Source organism: Protopterus annectens, chromosome 15.part0 (assembly GCF_019279795.1).
Source record: "Protopterus annectens isolate FY-2018-M chromosome 15.part0, PAN1.0, whole genome shotgun sequence".
In the NCBI taxonomy this organism is placed as follows: domain Eukaryota; kingdom Metazoa; phylum Chordata; order Ceratodontiformes; family Protopteridae; genus Protopterus; species Protopterus annectens.
Genome location: NC_056749.1, coordinates 689513949 through 689535546, shown reverse-complemented (window position 1 = coordinate 689535546; position 21598 = coordinate 689513949).

The following is a 21598-nucleotide window of genomic DNA, read 5'->3' as shown; positions in this document are numbered from 1 at the left end:
TTAATAACTAATTGGAAGGGGCTAATAGGGGGAGTGTTCTTATATAAGGATGCATTACTGAATATACACAGAGTTCTGATGAAGTCTTGATGACGAAAGTGCTTGACTGTGGTTTTACTTGAAGTTTTTTGGATGTATTTTATTTATTGACTTTTACTACATTGCAGTTTGACCTGTGGAATTAAACATTGCTGCTACACTTGAGAGTCTGGTCTGTGCTACAGCAGGAGTGATAATTCTTTTTCTTTGTGGTTTTACATCACTCTGGTACCAGGATTCTGTATTTTTGGTGGTTATACTGGTGGTGCTGGTAGCCATTCTGGACTCTACCCATTGGGACCGTTTATTTATTTTTTTATTTAAACACTACAGATGGAGGATACCGTTGCCATCCGTTTTTGAGGAAAAGCTCGACTCAGTGCCTTTTCCATGTGGTCAGCAAGTTAATGCAGCTGACTCCAACATCTTGCACTTAATTTTAACTTTAACTAATAAGGTTTCAGAACTGCAGGAAGTGGTCCAGAAACTACAGCAACCAGCAGCACAAGTTTTGGAGGCAGGAGGCAGACTTCAGCAAAGGGAGATGGGTGAGACATCATCCCTTAATGCCAACAAGGGAACCGAGGAATTTCTATGCAGGGTTCTGCTGTTGCAGGTGAAACTAGCATATTGGGACAGTTACAAGATTTGCAGGGTCCCGGATAGCTTGGTGATCATTTAAAGGAGTGGTTTCAGAGCGATTTTGGCTTATTTAAAATGTTTCCTGGAAATAATGATGACAATATTGATAACAGATTGGTGGAACTAGAGCAGAGACTTGTAAAGGTATGCAGTCTACAATGTGACAATGCTTACTTAGCTGAATGTGTTGCTAAACATCGTGTACATAAAGGGTTGTGAGTGTTTAAATTTCCCAATGGATTAAGAAGTGGAGAGAGTGAATGTGAAGAACTTTTAGAAATGTTTGATCGACGTGGTATCAAACTGATTGAATTTATTATTAAAGTTAATAATAAGAAAATCAAAGTTAATAATAAGAAAATCAACAGATTATTGGTTGAAATTGATAACAACAATGTAATTTTAAATTATGTGAATTTTAATGTGTTTTCTGCTAAATATAACAATGTATTTGATAAAGTAGAACAAAATGTGATGGGTAACATTGAAAGGAAGAAAAGGAAGTTAGTTAGGAATGAGTATGAGTATTCCAACAAGATAGCATACCCCCTACCTAAGGCTTACACTGAAGTGGGGAATAATAATGTAAATAGCCAAAGAATAGAAAACTCTAACACAAGACAGGTTTCTACCCAAAGGGAAACAGCAAGGGACAACACATACGAACAAGAGTACCCCTGTTAAGAAGGTCAGAGAGACTGCAGAATAAAAACAACTATAGGAATAATAGTAATGTTTTTTTAGGACCCCTGGGACGGGGCAGGGGGGAACACGTACAGAAACCAACAACAGTGGAGAAAGAACATTTACCACTAGACTTCAACATCGATACTAATTCTCCTGGGGATGAAGAGGGAGAGATTATAAATTCCTTTGGTGGTTTACTTCTTTCCTACCAAGGCTTTAACATTTTCAGTTATGTAGGTATTGATATTAATAAAGACTTTTTTTCACTCTCGATGAACAGATCAAGTTTGTGCCCTACAGGAAGGAAGACATTATTTCCACTCTAACTGAATTAAAACTTTATACTAGGAAAATTAATTTGAAATTTATGTTTAGGGATAATTCAACAGTAGGTGGAAGGGATGGGCTAAGGAAGTAAAGTAGTTTAATCCCCCTTTACATCCCCTTATAGGTACTTTTGACAACATATGTACACAAGAGATACAAAAATTGTTGGATCATCATAGACCAAGGCAGTTTAATCTGACAAGGAAAGAAACTGATCTATTAAAGGAACTTAAAAGTAACCCTACTTTGAGGTTTATGAAGCCGGATAAGGCGGGTGGGATGGCTAGAACTAATATTGAAGACTATAATAATAAGATTTTGGCATGTTACGGGATGTATATAAATATGAATGTGTCTCCAGGAATGAAATAAATATTTCATATATGAAGATTAAACTAGTATTGGAGGACTCCCTGTTGCAGGGGGTGATTAATGAAAGAACATATTCATTCCTGAAAAATGACAACCCTACCATCCCAGTGTTATTTGGAATTGAGAAAACATATAAAACATTTATGACCCACCTTACTGGCTCATTATAACTAGTCAAAACAGTATAACTTACCCATTGGGGGTCTTCATTGATCGGGTGGTGAGAAATTCTTTGACCCCTATTGAGCATACTCTACAAGATTCTTGGATTCTTGGAACTTTTTAAGTTGGATACAGAAAGACTATTACAGTGAGGATTCTAGTTTTTCAACTATTGACGTAGTTGATTTATTCACCTCTATACCCCACAAAAAAGGGCTGGAATTTTTCCATGAGGTGTTAGTGGAAAAAACTGCCTGGGAAACACTATAATAAATTTCATAATGCTGTTGATGGAAATAATTCTGACAAATATTTTTTTTAGTTTTTGGGGAGAATTCTTCCGTCAGACCAATGGGGTGGTTATGGGCACTAGTTGTGCCCCTCTTTTTGCCAACCTAGTGATGTATCGTTGGGAAATTGAACATATTATAAACAGTCCATTTAATGATTCGTGGACGGTCTATCTTAGATATTTGGATATGTTAATTCTTTGGAAGGTGGTGGAAAAGCATAACGCATTCCTTGACTATCTGAACAATATATGTGACTATTTTAAATTTACAGGTAATAGTTACAAGGACAGGATTAGTTATTTGAATGTGTGCCTTTGGAAAGACACGTATAAACAATGCTTTCAAACTTGTGTCTATTGAAAACCCACTTTCTCTATCGATTATCTTGAGGTTAAAACTAGTCATCCCCAACATGTTAAAAGAACTATATCATGAAGGGGTAGATGGTCCGTACAGCAAGAATGTGCTCAGACCTTGTTATAGTGAAGGATGAAATGGGTACATTAGTTAACCTATTTGTAGCAAGGGGATACCCTTTGGAGTTCATTTTACCCATACGTGACTAAGTAATTGGAGAATATGGAACTAGGTACAAACCACTATTAGGGGTACCCAGAATAAAGAAGTAGTTAATCCCCATTTAAAGGGTAAGGATTATTCCTACTCAATGGTATTAACATATGGGGAAACTTGTAACAAAATTAGAGATATTCTTAAGAAAAACTGGGTATTCTTTATAGGAAATGAAGAGCTCTTAGGGATTATAGGTGACAGACCTACTTTTTCCTATAGGACTAACAGTAACTTAAAACTACTGTTGGAACACCCCATAGAGCACAAAATTAAGACCCCTAAGGGGACCACTAGATGTGGGGCTTGTGACTATTGTAAATGTATAATTACTACCCCCAGCTTACAAGTTGGTACAAATAGCTTAGTGGTGAGGTTAGCTACGGGCTCTTGTGTTACTACAGGGGTAGTTTACATTGCTGTTTGTCAGGTTTGCCAGGATTTTATGTGGGTAAAACTGAGAGGAGGTTTAGTAGAAGGATCTACGAACACCTTTATAGTATCAACAAACAGGATGAAAATAACACACTGTTTCGACATACAAAAATAAACCCTGATCACACTTTTTTGTATGGCATATTGGAAGTGGTTGGTAAGGATTTTAGGGAGGGGTGACTGGAAAAACAGATTAGACAGGGCTGAAATGAGGTGACAACTAAGGTTGAATGCCGCAGTTACCCCAGGTATTAACGATAATATTTCTATCAAACCTGAATTAAAACTCAGGGCAACTAGGTTATAATAGTCTGTTTTAAAAGTGTTCCTTCTTGTTCTACATTAATTAGTTTTGGCACAAAGTGCTTTTTGCCTGATTTATTTATTTTTTTTAAGTTAATGGTTTATCTTTTCATGGGGATACAAATGTTGTAGTACCATTTTAATAACTAACTGGAAGGGGTTAATAGGGGGAGTGTTCTTATATAATGATGCATTACTGAATATATGCACAGTTCTGATGAGGTCTTGATGACGAAAGTGCTTGACTGTGGTTCTACTTAAAGTTGTATTTTATTCATTGACTTTTACTACATTGCTTTTTAACCTGTGGAATTAAACATTGCTGCTACACTTGAGAGTCTTGTTTATGCTACAGCAGATTAATACATAATTCTTTTGCTTTCTAAAGATTGCCATTGTAACCTGAGGCTAACTAATAATATAATTTTATGTTCATCCCATTGCAGCAGGAAGCTAATGAATAATATACTTTGTATGTTTGCTCCCATTTTGACACTTCTCTAATTTATCTTGTTATTTTAGACAGATTGGACTTGACCTTATATTTTTTCATTCCAATCATTAATTGATTTAATTAACTAATTTTCTATTTATTATTGATATATGTAGTATTTTATAATTAGGTTATATTCTAATTGCATAACTGATTATGGCATATTTTAAGATAATTACCTTTTTAACAACATCTATTTTCATTAGGGTTCCTTCCCTATGTTCTCTTAAGACATTCAAGAATAACCCATGCTTCAATAATTTTTCATCAAGCAGCATGGATTGCAAAACATATATAAATGGAAAAAAAGTCATTTTGGAGGATGTCTGGCGCCCCATACCCACTAATATATACATAACAACTCCACTATCACATTCCACAACTCCACTATCACATTCCAGTGGGGAAACAAGAATCCATTAAAGTGCCACTACTGGCTCATACAATAAAGTCACACTGATCTAACAAACACGATGAAGCCAAATCACACAAGAGACACTCACATGCAAATGCTGCTATGAAGTATAGATATGCCACTTTCATTTTTTTTTTCTGATTATAAATGCTTATACTGTTCATCCATACTCATTTTAATTATTTAAACTTAGGTTAGCCTTTGAATGCTTTTTCCTCCCTCTTCATTAGGGACATAGTTCCTTTTGTCTATCATCCCATCTCACGTGAAAATGCCATCCTTTACCACAGCTTGGGGATTTGGCAGAATATTGTATCATATCTTCATATTCTATCCAGCATCACTCTAACTATTAGTGACATTTTATAATTTGTTCTTAACCAAATAGCTTGCTGCAGTGGGGTAACCATATTGATACAAATTTGTTTTTCATTAAGGATACATTCCCCAGGAATGAACTCACTCAGAAAAATATGCATTCTGTGCCATTCCTAGTGTTTCAGGTTGCTCTACCCACTCATATAAATGAAAGTAATCTAAATTGCTTCTTTATTTAAGAATTTCTGGCATGTGTAGCTGCATATTTTTTTCACTAATGCCACCTTTCTCATCTAATAAGAATACTTTAGTGTTCATTTCAACTTCATATTTAAAGTGAATACATTGATTGATGCAGTGAAAGACTGAAACTGTTATTGATTAAAGTATCGCCTCCCCATTTAGTCAATTAATTTACGATAAATATATTTCCTATTGTATGCTCAGCTATTTTAATCTCGCAGATCTGTTTCTTTTCACCAATAGCTGCTATGTTGTATGATGTAGTAAATATCTGAGTAAGCCTGGACCCCTCAAAATAAGTTTATAGCCTCAGTAGGAAGGAAAGAAGGTGTTGCAACAATCACCTTGCTATAAGTGCTCTTTCTCAACAAGCTGTTGAATGTAATGAGAATAAGATATAGGTTCATAGGTTCATAGATTAGTACTAAGCTAACTGCTCTTGGAGCCATTTTAAACCTAGCCAATTATCCCTTGTGAGACTCAAACCCTGCACCTTGTGTTTGTAAGGCAAACACCTTAACCATTAGGCCACTCTCCCAACTTAAGTCTATTTATGGACAATTTCAGGCCATTAAAACCAACTAGCTGTGGACATGCATATTTCTAACTTCTTATGACATCATCAGCACAGCATAAAAGGAATATGAGTCAGAAACATGAATTCTGAAATGAAGTAGAGGAGGTATCACCAGTCAACGTATTGACTGTAATACTGTATTAAGGAATCTGAAAACCATGTATAGAAATGGCACAAAAATAGAAGCAGCTACTTTGCTTATATGTGCCATACTATGGATTAAACAGTCACTAGGATGATAAAAACTGTGATTAGGGTTCACTTTTAACTCAAAGCTTGCTTTCTTTCTATTTGCACATTAAAGTGCAGACTAAAAGAAAGCAAAAGCAATTTTTAATGACAAAATACTTGATATTTACATATAGTTTAACTAACATTTACAGCATAAATGCATGTTCTCCCAATTTTTGTGCCACTATCAGAACTGGCAGAAACACAGCAATTGCAGTGGGAAGGGAATCTTATGGTTAGGGAGTGACAAGGGAATTGACATTTACGCAGCAGAAGGGCAGTTTTGGGGTTAAAAGGTGATCAGAAAATTTAGACTTAAGCAGCAAGAGGGGAGTTCTAGAGTTAAGGAGAGATTGGGGAATTTAGGTTTCAGGAGGATGAGGATGAGGATTTGAATCTGGGTTCTAAAACGGCTATGCAATTTAATAGGATTGGTTTGGAGATGGGTATGCAAGCTGGAAGGATTGGGATAGCTGGAGGTACAGCAGCTGATATCTCATGTTGATTGATAAGTTTTTACTTTTTTTTTTTATAGGTTGGAATTAAAAGATATTTTCATCAATGTAAGTGCTTTTTGCTGGTAAGATATATACCCAAATTGAATACATCCAGGGGTCTGTACTGTTAGCATGAAATTATATGTAAAAGTCCTTCCTGAAGTCATATATATCAATATGAAAGGCACAGCATGCAGCTAGTTGAAACACTGCACTGTGGCTGAGTCAGCTGAACACAAGTACACAAAACAGCCACCAACACTATTACCTGAACCATCTAGCCCTGCACTGGTTGTCCTGGATGTCCTATAATAAACAACTGAGCAAAAGCAAGAAACAAGCAACTTTCTAGATATAAAACTATCAGAGATACAGTATTTCAGCAAAGGCAATACACCTAATCAAGAGCTATAGACAACATAAAGTGGTACTCAATCAAACTGCTGTAGAGAAACACAGCTATGTTACAAAATCTTCATTTGGTATGATTAGCTAATTCACTGTAAATTTTGAAACAAAGCAGAAAAATCACTCACACTTGTGTAGTCTTGTGACTCTGACCTTGATGCTATACTGAATAGTGAGGCTTGGCAGGGGAGTCAAGAGAGACATATAGACTACATCAGGAAAAAGGCAATTAGAGCTTTCCTACCTACTACCATGGCAAATGGGAAACTGTCATCCCCGACTGCACTAGAATGATACTTGGGTCAGAAATGGGTAAACTGAAAATTACCTGTTTGCACCCATATCGTCCTGTGACCATGACCTTACATGAGAATCTAAATGTACTGGTCAAGTTAGTAAAAATGCGCAAATGTATACTAAATGAGTTGCATTGACTAACTGGTCCATTTTCAAGTCTCTGTTCACAATCTTTCAAAATATCAAAGTTAGCATTTTGTCATACGACAATAATTGCTTAATAAGCATTTGGAAAAATGCAAATACAACAGTCTGCAGGATCCATGTATGAAGCAGCCCATTATTGATTCATTTTGTAATAAAATATACAGTTCAAAACATTCTTAAAAAGATTATTCTAAACTATTTTAGTCTTTACTTTAATCTGCCTACTTCTCCTTTTCAGTTCCATGCTGAGCCCACACATTTGTACTTCCCTCTAAGCCCACTCACATTAATACCTCCTTATGTTCCTCATAGATCACATTAATACCTCCTTATGTTCCTCATAGATATTGTTTTAACAGATGGAAGACCATACGGCCAAAGGGTAGTGGAAACATTGAAGTGGACATCACTTGTGAATGGCAGAAGTTGGATATCCTTCTATTACTTGTTGCCCTGAACACAGCTTAGTTCCTGAGGATTTGCATGGATATACTATTGTCATTCATAATAGGTTCATAGTTTCATAGGTGAGTACTAGGCTAATGGCCCTGGAGCCTTTACAAGCCTAGCCCATAGAAGTGGCCTGGCATCGTGCTGCCTGACATTAGTTCCCAGTGCCTCTATCAAGTAAAGCCACTGGAGTGATCCCAGGGTGAACTTTCTATTACCCATCCACTCATCAAGATTTCTCTTGAAGAGGGACAGCAAGGTGCTCTGCTTGACATGAATGGAAAGTCTATTTCCAAGCATGTGCAGTCTCTGGGTGAGGAACCTATCCCTCCAGCATGTTCTGTTGATTGTGGTAATGAGGTTGAGGTCTCTGGAACATGTGGTGCGGAGGGATTGGGATTTCTTTAGATATAGCATTTCTAACAGAGCTGGGTCAGACATGCGTTTGTAAGTCAAGTAGAAATCGCCTCTAAGTAGGCGATATGAGACAGAAAATAGCTGGATTCTTTTCAGTCTGACTGTGTAGGACATTGTTTAATGCCTAGGATCCTCTTCGTAAGGTACTTCTGTGGCCTTTCCAGCTGTTGCAGGTTTCTAGTGAGGTACATGCTGAATGGGGCATTATACTCGATGATTGACCTAATGAGGGAAGAGTAGAGAGAGATGATGACCTCTTTCTTCCTGGATGCAAAACCCTTATTAATGAGATGTGCCACACAGAAAGACTTTCTGACCACAATGGCAATGTGGTGATCGAAGGAGAGGTTGCTGTCAACCTGCGTCCCCAGATCTCTTATAACACCTTCAGTGTTCAGTGGGCTCCCATCGATGTGGTAATTAGTGGAAACTGAGTTTTTCCAAAAGGGGATGACGACGCATTTTTTGGCATTAAGCTTAAGGCTATGGTTTTGACACCAGTCATTGGTCTCAGTGAGGCCTTTCTGTAGGATGTCTGCATCACTTGGGGGAGATAATAATGGCTCCCAGCTTGCAGTCATCTGTGAACTTGGTCAGCCAGAGTTCCTTTGTGTTGGCATGGACTTCTGAGAACTAGATTCTGAAAAGGAGAGGACCCAGGACCGATCCTTGTGGGACTCCACTCATGACTGGTCAGCAGTCTGACTTGGAGTTCTCTACTTTCACACTGTATGTTCTATCTGTGAGCCAGTTTGCAACCCACCTAGTGATATAGGGGTTGATGCCTAGTTTGGTGAGTTTATCAATAATTCTTGAGTGAGGAATGGTATCAAAAGCCTTGGCCAGATTGGGGTAGGCTGTATGCATGGCCTTACCTTCATTCACAGCCCTGGTGACTGACTCAAAGAAGTCAACCAGGTTGAGTAGGCGTGATCTCCCTTTCACAAAGCCAAACTGCGTAGGCTCCAGAGTTTGGAGATTTCCTATATCTTTATTAATCAGGTTGATGATGTGCACCATAGCTTTACATATCAGACTCGTCAGGCTAATGGGGTGACAATTACCAGGATCTGTAGTCACTCCCCCTTTATGGAGTGAGGCTGTGACTGAACAGGGCACACAGATGTGGTGCAAGTTCGCTTTGTAGTTCATGTAGAACACAGCCAGGGATATTATCAGGTCACATGGAAGCTGTATTCTTGGCCTTGGACAATGCAGCTTTAACATGTGCTGCAGTAATGCTGGCTGCCTGACATTCATCCGGTATTGTTATTGGTTCTTTAGAGGAGGAGAGAGGAGTAAAGTTGGCATTGAATCTGTCAGCCAGTATGTTGTCAAAATCTGTTGGCTCAGTATAGGAGGTACCATTGTGCAATAACTCAGAAATCTGGGTATTGCTGTGGAGGTTCTTGATATAACTATAGAAGGCTTTGTGATTGTTTTTAGTGTCTGCTGCAGTTCTGCCTTCATAGCTGGCTTTAGAAGATTTGATGAGGGATCTCAACTTTTTGTTGAGGCTAATAAAGACATTTTTCCAGTCTTGGGACTTCACCTTTTTCTGTAACAGTTTCTTCTTTCTGTTGTAGAGTTTATTAATGACAGGGGACCACCAGATTGTCTTCCTTTTTTTGGAGGAGAGCATCTCGGTTCTTTTGGGTATGGCTAGTTTCATGCATTTATGTACATGTTCGCACAGTGCATTGGTGTATGATTCAGCAGTCATGCAGCTATTTTTCATTGGCATGGCTGCAGTGAAGTTAGCCACCTCTGGTTTTAGGAGTCCAAAGTCAGCTTTGGAGAAGTTTTTTAAGGTGGTTACCTTTGCGGGGGATATGGGTGAGATGTGGATTTCCATGATGATTAGTTTATGGTTGGATCTGACCAGGGAGGGACTGACTATTGGTGTAGAGCAACGGTCGCTCATGTTAGTAATAACCAGGTCAAGGATGTGGGTCTATATCAGAACATCAAAGTTTGAAAACTTTGAATGTTCTAATATCGACTAATTTTGAGCAAAACCTAAAAATAGCGAAGCTGCAGAACACCGGTTCTGTGGCTTCTTTATTTTCAGTGCCGTGGTGGAAAGTTACAGGACGGGTTCTGGTAAGTGTGTGATTGTGTGGTCATTAGGGTTAGGCCATGGGTTAGGTGAGTTAGGGTTAGGGCACGGGTTAGGTGAATTAGGGTTAGGGGCGGGTTAAGTGAGTTAGGGTCAGGGCAGGTTATGTGAGTGTGCGATAGTGACGGACCTTAGGGTTTGGGTTAAGGTAAGTAGATAGATAGTAGTGTATGTACAGTTTAGTGTAGGGTTAGTTGTAGGATTATAAGTGTATGTGTGTGGATTGATGTTTTTTTAGGTGTGCTTGTGTTGTGTGTAAGTGTTTCGGAATAGCAAATGTTTTCTCAAGGAAAAAATTTGCTGTTCTGAATGTTCGATATTATGTGGTTTAGATATTTTAGGTTAGATGAAATAGTGTTCGCTATTTTCATCTTTCGATATCATGATATAAATGCAAGGATGTTGCTTCCTCTAGTGGGGGTCAGAATGAGCTGGTCCAGGGCATTGGAAATGATGAATTCCAGAAAGCATTGGGCTAGTGTATTGGTGCTTGAGTAGTTTTCCCATTTGATGTAGTGGTAGTTGAAGTCTCCTAGTATGAAAGTGTTGGATTGGACCTTGATAGATTCCAGGGTGCTTAGGAATATGGAGTGAGAATCTAGGGACATGACTGGGGATCTATAGCAGGCTATGACCTGGATCGCCATCTTACCCAATGTTAGTCGTACCAGAAGTATCTCAGATGCGTTATGCTGGGCCACTAGTTTGGAGGTGTGCATATCATTTATGAATATGGAGACATCACTGCCTTTGGAGCTTTGGTCCATGTTTCAGGGGCAAATGGTGTGGAATGAGTTATAGCCTGGAAGCATAGGGGTGCTTTAAACCAGGTCTCCGTTACAGCATAAATGTTGATGTACTCCATTTTAAGGACTGCTTCGAGCGAGTGCATTTTGAGATTTAGACTTCTAGCATGACCCTCAGATTATATTTATTTATAGCTGTTACTGTAGTAATTTGGTCTTTGGAACACCACCTAAAAAGGCACTATAGGGGTGGCAAGAACCTTATCCAGTACCCGGAAACTCAGGGGTGGCAGATGCAGGCCATCTCTGGCAATGCATCAAGGTCTGTCAATCATGTCATCCCAAGCAGATACTGGATCCCTTTCAAATGGCACCAGAAACTTAGCCAATTATTGAAGTCAATTTTTGTTTGTACTGCAGTATCATTCTGGGAGACAGTAGGATACTGCTCAGGGCTAGTGTCATACCTGCCTGGGGCACATAATCTGAGTACTTCACCATGTCTCTTTTCATGTAGTCCAGGGATGTGCATCTCAGGTCATTCACACCCACATGGACAAAGACATACGTGTACTTGTTGTGGAGTGACCTGAGTGCATGTGCTATGCATCGGATTCTGGCACCTGATAGACAGCTGACTGTTGCCTTCTCCTTATTCAACCTAGTGAGTGAGATATCTGTGTGCCTCACTATTGAGTCACCAATGATTAGTGTATTGGGCAAGGTGTTTAGCCTTAGGGGCTTAGGTGAGGGGCACACTGTGGGGGTGAGCTATGTGTCCTGTGGCATGTGCTATGTTGTGGTGGTTGAGTGCATTTCTGTCTTGAAGGTCTCTGTTGTTTGGATAAATTTCTATTGAGAGCCTCTGTGAAGGAAGATGTGTGGTTTCTGTTTTATGTGAGAGCTGTGATAGCAGGTGTTCTGGAGGGCTATGTGTTCCATGTGGTGTGGTGCAGGTGTTGACCTTCTCCTGTTGACCAGCTAGTCTGGTCTTGGCTGGAGACTGCATAGCTTCCAATTTGGTGATATAAGTGCATTTCTCACAAGTCAGAGTGTTGGGAGTGAAGAGGAGAGGGTTGTCTGTGTACATGATGCAGTTGCTATACTGCATCAGAATGCCCAAGTGCACCAGGTTAATAGGAGAAAGCACAGGGAACTGCCCTTTAATCATGCCAGGAGGGGTGGTCATAATTACTAAGTACTGGAGCTATTTCCATGAAGAATGTCTAGTGCTGATGGCACTTAGGTGTGCTATAATAATTGCTGCAAAAACCTGTTGAAGTGCAAAGCGATTAGGCTATTTGAAGTACAAGAGAGAGAGAACTAGCAAGATCTAAGGCAAAGAAGTGAAGAGCAAACTTTCTGGCACCAGTAATAATTTACCTCAACTCGGTGCCGCTGAGCGGAGCTTAAACAATTGCAAACCTGTGCAAACGTGGGCCTTTAAACCAGAAAGTTGAAAGGGATGGAAAAACTGCCCAAACGGACAATAAACCACAATTTCTGGGCCAGAAACCACTCCTCTTGTGGTAGATAGGTTATCTAGTGCTTACCACTCTCACTGATAAGCTAGAAGGCTTCCCTCCAGCACAGAAAGGCTTGGGGGGGGGCTTAGAAGATTACAAACAGTCCTGGTTACAGCAAATCTGTATCTGGACTAGACTAGTTACAGGAAAGGTGGGAAACAAACTCAAATGCAGGCTTTTAAACCAGAAAGTTGAAAGGGATGAAAAAACTGCCCAAACGGCCAATAAACTAAAATTTCTCAGCGAGAAACCACTCCTCTTGTGGTAGTTAGGCTACCTAGTTCTTACCACTCCCACTAATAAGCTAAAAGGCTTCCCTCCAACACAGAAAGGCTTAGGGAGCTCAGAAGATTACAAATCATCCTGGGTACAGCAGATCTGAATCTGGACTAGGCTAGTTACTGGAAAGGTGGGAAACAAGCTTAGAACTTTTTTTTTTTTACAGAAAAGCAGTTAAAACAGCAGTAAAAACAATTTAAATGCAGTGCAAATTAGCACCCTTGAGAGTGTAGCAATATTAAAGCAAATAAAGTTTAAATAAATGCAATCAAAATTAAAAAATGACTAAAAGCAAGTGCAGAAAGCAGTAAATTAGGAAAAAATCAAAATGGAGGCACTTACAGTATCAGAAAACAATGCCAGCAAATATATAAATAATTCAGTCAAGCAAAAATTAAGACAGTGCAGAACTCTGCACAGTTAAAAAGAGCCAAAAAATATACTTATCTGCTCTATATTTCCAGATTTTTTGATAAGCACACTCAGTCAGAACACAAGGAGATTCTAGCAATGGTAGATTCTTGCAATGTGTTTTTTTCTTTTTTTTTTTATAAAGTGGAAAGGGAGAAAGGAGGAAAAGAAGATAATTCAAGGTTAAGAATCTAACATGGCTGCCATATTCTAAAGTTGTTTGCAGGATGCAGTACTCTTAAGCATTTGGATGGATTCAGTCCTGTATTGATTGCAGAATGAAAAAACTGTTCAACAGCTAATGGTACCACATCCACCTTAATCTTTCTTCTCCACACCTGATCACAGCTAATGATACTACATCCTCCTCAATCCTTCTCCTCGATACCTGATTACAGATGAAGATAGTACACCAACCTCAAACCTTTTCTTCCACATTTGATCACAAATAATGGTATTACATCCTCCTCAATCCTTTTCTTCCACACATGATCACAACTAAATATATTACATTCTTCTTAATCCTTCTTTTCCAGAACTGATCACAGATTATGATGCTACATCCTCCTCAATCCTTCTCCTCCACACCTGATCATAGGTAATTATGCTACTTCTTCCTCAGTCCTGCTCTGCCACACCTGATCAGTTTGTATAACTGTAGCTAGTCAAGACATAACAAAACACTATTTCCCCTAAACTATCACAATGTTATAACACTGATCTTAATATAGACCATAGATAATGTCACATGTTTATCTGGTGTTCTAATATTCCTTGCATCCAATTAGCAAGTCATAAGGGTAACAGAAAGAAGGTGGACTAGGTGGACTTAGCTTAGTGCATCATTGTTTCGGTTTGAAAATTAAATGTAATACTAAAGATTTGTGATATGGATGAGATATCTGATTTCTATGACAGCTCACATTCAGGGTTTAAATGTGAGTATGACAGAAGACTTTATGTTACTACTCGACTCTACACCAAACTACTTGTGTTTTCTGCATATTTGCTACTTCTATATCATACCTTTTAATCATTATTTCAGTTAACCCTCTTCTCTCACTCCTCTCTCCACACTCATCTCTTTTCCCCATACAAGCTAAATATGTATAACTGCACAATGCAACCACACATTATTGTAGAAAATTGTTATTGCTTCTGTATATTTACCAGTTTTGTACACCTGCTTTTCATAGTTGTATAGTTCTTTTTTCAGTTGTATGATATGTACACACCTGGGATGAGACTGAAAATGGTCACTGCTGATCATCGCTTTATCATGGTTAACAGAATGAATGAATGAATGAATGAATGAATGAATGAATGAATGAATGAATGAATAAGCCAATTAGGAACTCTATTATCTCATTTTTTTGTTTCTGTCCATTAAAAAGATTGCAAATAAACCCTAATTAGTGCATTAATTCAATTCTTTCAGCACACTTCCCAGCTTTTTGTTGAACTCAGAAATGTCTAAAAAGTTAAGGAATGTCTCATGTTTACTAGACAGATCAAGGCTTTCTACCTTATGCCTCCTTCAGCTCAAAATATCATTGCATTTATCGTTTACATCACGAGAAGCAAGCCAAGATTGGAGGTTTACATTTACATTGTTGAAAATCAAAATATTGATCGTCCTGTTGTATAAACCAAAAGGACGAATTATGAATGTTGATGTCACCAGAGTTTGAAAATCAGCAAATCGAACAGCAGATTCACTGATTTTCGAACTACAATGTTGAACACACAATGTAATGCAGGGGGGCATGCCCCCCTGCACCCCCCACACCCCCTACTTTAATATACTAACTCCGAGATCAAAATTTCCCAATCCCCACTATAGTGCAATCTGCACCTAAAATGCCGAATCTGCAATGAGCGAATGTCACTGTGAATTCGCTCATTGCACATTCGAAGCATTATTTTCGACTTTTCGGAACTTTGAAAAAGTCCTTTTGACCTTATGCCATTCTCCTATGTGCATAATGCACATATAGATAAACCAAGATTGGATGGTATGAAAGATGAACGCTCTTTCTCTAATGCAAATCATGTACATGAATCCTTGCAAAGTAAAATTTTAGGGAAAAAACTAACAGACTTACGATACTTAATGTAGCAAATTCATTGCAAACACATTTGTTCTGGGCTAATACTAGTCACCAAGCAGTTTTTGGAGTGATTTCATTAATGTGTTCCATGAATTAATGACAACATTTTTAAAATATTTTTGTAAGACATTTCTATAAACAAGCTGAAGTTAAAATATCTTTAAGGATCTAATGTGACTTTTTTACTACTTCAAAAAATGAATTACTATTTTGCTCATGAGATGCAGTGAATACATGTTTACATTTTTTAATTTGATTTATAAACATTAATACTCAGATGTTTTCCATTCTGTACATACCTACTAATTCATAATATGGACTTATGTAGACTTTGACTTGGATTCATTGACAAATGCTGTAGTCCTTGTGCAGTGCTAATTTTCAAAGATGTCACTGTGCAAAAACTGCATAATTGTTAGGCGTGTAGTAGACACTGAATAGTGCTAGCATGCTGCCAAAGGACAGCATAAAGAAAGAGATGTGCAGTAATAATGGGAGAAGCAGAATTAAGCCATCCAATTGCTAGAACAGCACTACAGAAGAGCTCATAACCATTGTGATGTATATCACAGAGAAAGCAAGCTATCACAACTTCATCAAGGTATGCATAGCTACATCTAGCACAAGAAGGGCAGAATAGTGTCCATTAGAAAGACACAGTGACTGTGCAGAGCAAAGTGCTCATCCTGTTCATCATTTAAATGGACAGGAAAAGGTGAGAGATAAGAAAATGCAAAAGCGAAGATCATCAAGCAGAAGGAAACATACACTTGTAACTATAAGGTATGAAACATAGGGAGGGTAACTTTTTTCTTCATTTATAGAAAATAATGGTAGATGGGAAAGATAGTAATGGGAGGCTATGAATGGGATAGAGGGTTAAGGACAGGTAGCAGCAGCAGATAAACAAATGTAAAACGTAGACTGGCAAGGGTAGCAGAAGCACAGAGGTTTGGGAGAAGAATGGATGGACACAGATATATAGATGGTGGCAAATGGTGATGGGGAGGGCTGGACAAAGAACATAGAATGGGGAAAAGACACATGAGAGAGGTAGCATGTTGGACTGGGGATAAGGTAGAGTCCTGGAATGGTTACATGCCAAGCTAGCCCATCAGGTAAGAAACACAGGCATTACTCACAGAATGGCAAATGTTATATACCAGTTGCTCTTCTGGTAGCCCACTAGGTGTGTGTGGCCTAATTGTCAAGGAACCCAACAGGCCATGCCAGAAGACATCCCATATCACTGATGTAGGTATCCATTTGCCACTATACCACAACTAACATCAGCCTCTATGACTGATGCCTGTAAATGAGGACAGACCTCTTCAGACCACTCCACATAAGAAGAATCTTTATTCTCCCAAGATATAGTCATACAATTAAAAGTGAACCTACCAGGTTACCTCCACCAATGCAACTAGCATTATCCTGCTAACAGGCAGCTCTGGCAGACAATGGTGACCCAATGCCAGAAGACCTCAGCTTGTGCAGAATGAGGTAAGGCCACAATGACCAGAGTCTCATCTCCTGCTCTGCCACTGGACCTATGTTAAGATTGTGCAAGACGAAATGATCATGCACATATTAATGTGACACAGCTGCATTTACACAATCACCTGGCTCAGATGTCGTGCATATATACCTGCTGTCAGAGTTACTCCCATTGTGGTATCCAGTCACGAAAAGCTCATTCCTCTCTATTACCAAAAAACAAAGTATGCAAACCTAATTATATGTGTAAAACATAGGAAATATAATAATATGCAATAATAACATAAATATAAAAATAATCTACAAGCAATGAATGACAGATGTTCTGTTTTATTTTATAATCTGTTGTAAGTACCTTCCATTTTGCAACACCTGGCTGCCTGCTGGCATTGTTTTATTTTATAAATGTAAAACAAGTCATATAACAGAAGACAATAACACTGGAAAAATGTTTACCTTAAATTTATAACTATCTCTCTATAACTTCTTCTTGCCAGCGTTGAAGTGGGTTGGAGTGGCACTGTGTCAGGTCACTGTAAAAAATACCATCACTGCTCACTGGAATGGGTGTTGCCAGTGACATCACTCACAATTTGCAAACTCATGCAGGCACTCATCTTCTGCAAGGACTTATGATTCTGCCCTAGCAGGGAGGCTTGAAGTTTCCAGTTTAGGAAGAACAAGAAATCTTGTTTTAACTGCCACTATGTGCTTACCCTCTGCATTTCACAGCACCTGAAGCAGCTATGGCTACTCAGTAAGGTCTGCTCATAAGGAAAAATGGTAGTTCTATGCATATGGATGCACATTTATTGATCAGGTGTCATGCAATGTTGCAATGCTTTATGGCACATCTATAGGTCTAGAGTGCTGTGCCATGGTGATAGGGATGGGTAAAGATTTGTACCACAGTGCTGTAGCCATCACAATATACAAGACCATACTAGATGCATACCTTTTAGTCACAGTGACATACACAGCTATCATCAACATGTCTGGGTAGCACAGTATACTATTGCAGTCATTCACAAACAGTGGCACTAAGTAGCTTTATTAAGGAAACACCTGTACTAACTGGCTCTTGTAATATAAGGTGTCAGTGCCATTTTGAGCAGCCCTACTAAGTGACATACAACTGTGGAACAGCAGAATTTCCATACACAGATATTGCGAAGGAGTCTTGCCTGGTAAAATACCTTGGCAAAATAAACAAACCTGTGGTAGATGACAGACTCACTGAGAGAGACATTGTGATGTACATGTAATTAGGAACCCACGAAACTGGCATGGCACTATACTATGTTCTTGTGTTTTGGGGGTAACTGCTCTCAACAGACATGGTTTACTGAGACAGTAATTGATGCATGGAACAGACTACCAAATTGCATTAAAACAATCATTAGTTTACATATTTTTAAGAACAGCCTGAGCACTTATTATGGGAACAACTGTTTTGCTATATTGACAGATTGGAAGGGTAATATTGCCTGTACATGTAATATTTGTATGTATGTATATTGCAAGGGACATGTCACAGGGGGTTGTGGGTTCCAGGAGAATATGATGAGACTTTGCTGCACTATGTAATAGGGGGAGGGGGCAGTGTATATCACTAACTGCAGCTGATAAACAGGCACATAAAGGGGAAATCTGCTGGACATAGGTTAAGTACTAACAATGGGGATGTTGTGTGTAGCACTAAGTCTCATAACAGATACATAAATAGGGGGACTCTGGCCATATATATGGGCATTCCACAGAGTATCATGCACTCCCACAGAATGAGATGTTTTGCCCACACATATACCGACATTACCATCTGAGTAAGGCAAAGGCTAGAAATGTTTACTATCTAATAAAATTAAGTGTTATTTTAGGACTTCTGCATACACATAGCATGTGCATCCTGGCAAAGATGCCACAGATAAGCAATACCAGGATTAGATTTGACAGGGATTGGTGCAGAATGTCAATGTTGGAGGAGGCCATGATAGGTATCTGCAACAGTTGTGATGCAAGTTACTGATATGATGCACTGTACAAAGTAAATGCACAGGATGCTGCAACAAACAGATCCACCATAAGCATAGACCACCAATACAACGTGGTTACAAAGGCCAAGGAGTTTTTGCTCTCAGTTACTGGCTAGAGGCAGACCTTTATACCGATGTTGTAGCTTGGATGTGGAAGCAGGGCTGATACCAACCACTCTTGTTTCAGTCATAGATGCACCAACTTAGTAATGTTCATTACAGTACAAAATAACATACTCCAGTCATATGAAGCATACCTCTCAGATGTCCAGATTTTTCCTAGTATTTTTAGTCAGCTCCTTATAAAAGTTATGGTTTTCTCTCAAATTTGTGTCAAGTAAAAGAGGACTGAAGTTACTAAATAATGACATACATTTGAATTTCAAACTTTGTAATAATCAGAAAATGCATGATAATACAAAACCAATTATTCTAGCAACATTCTAGGTTTGTAAGAGCAATATTTAAAAAATTGTCTCCAATTTTGGGCATTTGTTCCCACTATTTTTTTAGCTTTGTCCAGATTTCTTGCACTTAATGGTTCAGAGGTATAATATGAAGAGAAGAATTGAAGAAGGTCTGCCTGTATATCTTCTTTTCCAGGCAACTTTGGTATGCAATTGTAAAAACTTGCTTAAAAAGCTATGCCTATCATAGTATGTTATAACTGTATTTTCAGTGCTATGCTTACCAAAACATGGTTGGAGGGATGTATGTGTGCATGCAGACAGTATTGTCAAGTGTAGTCCCGCTTTCATATGTACCATTGAAGGAATGTCCAGCACATCAGTACAACACTTATGATGTCAATGGATCATTTGTAGCTAATGAAGATGGTAATATGCAAGTGGCATTGTTTGATGAAAGAACGATATTGTCTGCAACATATCAGGATGAGGGCATCACCAACATTCACCATTATAGAAGTAGCTGTCAAGGTACATGGTGAGCACACAGCCTTGCCATGACATAGTGAACAGCTTCAACCTGAGTGTCCCTCATGGCATCTTATGCCTCCATCATATTCAGCATTTTAAACGTGCATCACCTCTGAGGTACATATACCCACCACAGGGAATATAAACAAGTGACAGGTGCTGCCATAATGGAGCATCTCTGATATGGCTGTTATACTTGGCATTAATGAGCAGATGTGCAGGTCAGAATTCAAACACAATCAACTACTACCTCTGGCATTTTGGAGATTTTGAATGCACTCTATGAATTGTGGAACAACGTGCAACAAATGCACAGTGCCATGCAACATAGCAGAAGGGAGCAAATGATGGTGGCAAGATCACTGGTGTCAAGTTTTGCCTCCAGTGGCAGCTCCACGAAACTCTCTGCAGCTACTCTTGTGTCTGAATCCAGAAGACATAATTTCAATGCCTGAGGGGTTCAAGATGTTGGGAGGTCAGATACAGACTATCCTAAGCCAGATTACAAAGACTTTTGGGGAGATTATATCATTGTCGTGTGTGGGCATACAGCCTGCCACACCCAGCTACAGGTGTTGTTCAGGTGGTTTCTAACAGCACTCCTCTGGCACAGCACATGGGAGCCTCAGCAGGCTACATGCAAGCATTGCCATAGTTCTACTCCTTCCCTGTTGCCTGTGAGTACACAGCCTGTCTCCCCTCTGGTGGTCAAAGACCACTTATTCATTTATTTGTTTGTTTATGTTTACCATAGTAGTACATTGATCTCAAGTGACCATTTGCTGGCACACCTCAGGAAAACCGCATCATGGATAACAATGTTTATTAGGATCAGTACGCAGCATACCCCATCAGGATGAATTCTCACAGTCTCATAGATATATAACCTTCCCAGCCATGGACTGCATCAAGCCCTGATACTGCAAACCAATACAGTGGCCAGTGTCAATGGTCACATCAGAATAGCTTGACTCCACAATTAGGGACTGTGAACCCTGATACTTGACAATTTCCCTGAGAACATGGATACCATGTTCATCTTCCATGACTCTACTACGTCTCATAAATTTGCAGTCAATCACTGTTCCCTCCCACCTGTGAAAGTGGTGATGATTGCCTCTCTCCTACAATGTGTGGATATGGTCATACTTGATGCATAATATGGTCAGTCCATGCACTGACATGCACAATCTGGGTGTGACAGTACATGCATAATTTTGTTCTGTTGTCTCTGTCACTGACTGTAGTTGTGGACCAGATGCTACCTCCAACCCATATCTGCAATATGTTGAGTCTGATTCTGCCTCAGCTGTGATACTGATACTGTATGTTCCTCACCTGGCTTTCAACTCTGCCTTTCTGCTGCTGCCATTTCAGGTATGGAAGATCCTGCCAAGATGTTCTCTTGTCAGTCTGTTTACACAGTGCCAAGTTGTACACTTTGCACATGGAGCACAAATCTTGCTGCTGACTTCAGGACTATATTGCAGTGTTCCTCCTATCCCAACAGGGCAAAGGAAGCAACCCCTGAAGAGGCCAAACATCCACTCCACTTCAATATGTATTATAGCATGTGCTACATTATAGGCAATTTCCTGCATGGTCTGAGGGATGT